Genomic DNA, 3872 nt, shown 5'->3' with positions numbered 1-3872 from the left:
AAACGGTGCAGGTAATTCTCGGAACGATCGTCGTGAGAAAAAGTGATTTTGAAATTATTTAATACAAAACACATTTATGCACGGCGGCACAGATAGTCGCTGAGGAATCTCGTACGGCGTATTCGAGTATCGTATTGCAGGTACAACTTCCACCACGTGTCGGCATAGTATGCCGGGCATACGTAAGATTTTTCACAGCACGTTCCAGAATTCAGCCAACAAGTATAAAATAATTTTTTTCGAAAGTTTGATGAACATTGTCACTTATTGCCGAGAAAAAAGAATGCGTATCATGTAGAAGATCCCGGAGACGTCGAGCTGTAATAGATTATCAATGCGATTGCTTCATCTGATCCCGTTAACAGGCCACTTAAGTGGCACTGAAGTTCTATGGTATTGACGTGATCGGACTACCTTGTTATGGTTATAGTATGGTGAGACAATAATATTATAATAAATCGGCGGTGGTTAACATAGTAAAAACACAAAAACGAGATAGGAATAAAATAAAAAATATCGTATAAAATCAGCCAAATTTCAGGCATGCTGCACCTGTTTGTTTCGTTCCAGATATTATATTTAGAGCTGTAAGACGTACCTATAATCGTTTAATACTAAACGTGCAATCTCAATAAACAAAATGTTTTATATTATGTTTATAATAATATATCAATATTTAATATTAGTTGATTTTAATAAGAATTTTACTTAATAATGGTTATTGACGATTTAAAGTACTAGTAATGTTTTTAAAAAATTATACACTTGACTACTTACATAATAATTACGTAATATGAATTTTTTATTTATATTATAAAATATCAATATTATTGGTACAGATTACATAATATATATTATATATCTTTAGTGCTTAAATAAGTTAAATCATACAGCCTAGTGGCGGTATAAATGTGCGGTAAAAAACAAGCCTTTCGACATTATTGACCAATCGAATACCTATAGTTATAATTTTTTTCTAAAATAGGCATTGTATAATATTATATAAAAATAAAACAAACACAACTTGGAAAATTAATTTTGTCAGGTGTATTTCACTTATCGCAAGTTCGACTGATCATTATAATTTAATGATGACAAATATTTCGTTTTCTTAAGAATTTAATATACGTTATTCCAACTCTAATTTAAATAATGATCATTTATTAATAAGACATACATCAACATCTCAATAGTGAACACAAACATTATTTTTTTAACCTTAATAATCAGTTTAGTTTAGCTCATATGAGTTTTAAAAGTGTGTTCACGTGATCATTAGTGCATTGTAATAATATTGTTCTTACTTTGGGCTTAGCAGGATGTTGGGTCTACAAAATTATAATTGATTTGGAAAAATATTACGTTATATTCGAAACTTTAATTCTTTTGCCCATTTGTTGGTTGCATTATTTAAACTTTAAAATACATTTTAATTTGAATATTTAATAATACCGTATGTTTATATCTTGTTTTTGAATTATTTCGCTTGCGGACTAAGACGTTTCTATTTTTACTATTATTAGTATATGATTGTTAGTATATTATGCCTTACGGTCATCGATAAAAACAGTTTCGAACGTAATAACTATAATATACATAATATAATAATAGAATTACCATTTTAAATTGTGAAAAATATTTTAAACACAGCTAGGTAGATACACAAATTGTGAAGTTCTCACCATTCTTCAAGCGTTATTATATAAGTTCTCAGATTAAACTTGACTGGAGTTGATATAAAAAAAATCCTCACGACCACAATTTAATTTATACAATGTATGTACTTGTGTGATAAAAATTGCTCATAACAGTAGTTGTATACTTGTATACAATTATTAATTATCATCCTAAATTTTAAAACTCAAATACGCACACGCTTTATATTCTCGAAAACCGTAAAACAATTTCAAACGATCATCCGCATAAATTACTGGTATAATGTAATGTACGTTCATCCTTTCAGTTATAGTTGTATGTACAACTTGCACCTAGTCATTAATAGTCAAATTAGTTTAACTATGTACATTTTAATTACTTTAATCTAGATGCCTATATAGTATCTCACTAATATATAGATTATAGAATTTAGTACCTATTGAATTCCATTTTCCATCAATCAGTATATTGCAACAATATGTTGCAAGTATCGATGGGCAAGGATAAGTGCTTTGATTAAAATTATAGTGGTTCAGAGTTTGAATAGGACCCCCGCGACCAAATAATAGATTATAGCTGATATTATTATAATATTTATAACGTTGAAATATTGAATATCAACAAGCCACGACAGGATACAATTAATATTGAATTTTGTATTTTATCCAATCGTTATTTCGTAGTGTAGTTGATTCCAATTTCATTCAAACCTTAATAAATAATATATTCTAACGAAGTATTAATGATCATGATATGAAGAAATACCTACGTTGATAAAATTCGTTATAATAGAAGCAAAACAAATAGCAATCGAATTCTAAAAGTCTCAGGGTATATGTGAGCTATTACGTAAACAAATAACTGATATTAACACTCCACTGAAACCTCGTGAATAGAAACAAAATAGTATACAACTATTTTTGTTACATTTGTCAATGATATTGCATTTTATGGTGTTGAGTTTTTTTGTTGTGGCGAGTGGGGAGGGTGGTTATTGGCAAGAATAGTATAGAAAAGTATATATTTTGTATCACAGTTGAAACGATAAGAAAATATGATTCAATATTATCTAGATAGACCGATTCAATTTATCATCAGGACCGGATAAAATCATGGCCGAAAGTCAACGATATAACAATTTACGAAAATTCTATATTTTTCCTTTAACCACTTATCTAATATTAACCAAATAGTGCTACTCGTTGTAAAATCTATAACACGTACTGTACTTAGGTGAATTCTGAAACTTTAAGTATTTACAAACTTAATCCATACACGGGAAAAAACCACTGCCGTTCTATACTTCTATTAAAAATCACCAAGCCGGTTTTTCCGGGCTTCACCACAAGCGAAAAAACGCTAAAATTAATTATTTTAATATTACTTGTTTTATTGGTGAACGTTAGACCTAATTAAGTCCATTCGTTAGTATCTCAATGATTAGTTATGCTTATGTTAGTTTAATTTTAATTTTGTCCAACATTTCTTTGGTACAATATCGTCCAATTATTTTAAGAAAATTTGTTACCAATATAATAATATGTCCTTGTATGAACAACGCAGCATGATCGTGAGTGGGACCGTTTGCTAACTTTTATAATTTGAATAAATTATTTTTTTTTTTACTTTGTGATGTTTTTTTCTCGGATTTGGCGAAGTTGTTTATTGGGATACAACATTTTAGATTCTGAGTGGAGTGATAAATGTATTGGATTTACAATGATGTATTTTTTTTTTGTATGTCTGACGTCACCTTTTTTTGGTTTGTACATGATGAAATTTTCGTTTGCGAATAAGAAACTAAAAAGCTTCAAAATTGAATACAAGGTTCCTTATAAGTTGATCTTACAGCAATTACATCAAATATCGAAGATACATTGTCCCAATTGTTTTCGCTTAAAATTAAACACATCATCCATTACAGTGACCTACTCTTTGACGAGGTACCTACATTCGAAATATATTATAAAGACAAGCAAACAGCGGCTCCAATGGCTTTTTATTATAAAAAAACATTATTAGTCCTAATCTTTTTCATCTTTATGTGAATTGATATATTATATTTTTTGAATTTTTGCTTGGCACAGCCGTCGAATAATTCCTGATTTTATTATTTTTTTTAGAATACATATTCTTATTTTCTGACTAACCTGTTCAACCTTTTTTTGATTAGAATATTAGTTTTTTTTACGGTAAAGGCCTAAAGTTAATTGAAA

At 28.9% G+C, this 3872-nt stretch overlaps 1 protein-coding gene across 3 annotated transcripts in view; it reads right to left on the bottom strand.

Annotated features, from left to right (window-relative positions):
- LOC100168581 (monocarboxylate transporter 2) overlaps positions 1-3872 on the bottom strand; it is a 374360-nt gene that overhangs the window by 158743 nt on the left and 211745 nt on the right. The window lies entirely within an intron of this gene.

Source organism: Acyrthosiphon pisum, chromosome A2, assembly GCF_005508785.2.
Source record: "Acyrthosiphon pisum isolate AL4f chromosome A2, pea_aphid_22Mar2018_4r6ur, whole genome shotgun sequence".
NCBI classification, from domain to species: Eukaryota; Metazoa; Arthropoda; class Insecta; order Hemiptera; family Aphididae; genus Acyrthosiphon; species Acyrthosiphon pisum.
The sequence above is the reverse complement of the archived record's forward strand: the minus strand, read 5'-3'. Positions and strand labels throughout refer to the sequence as shown.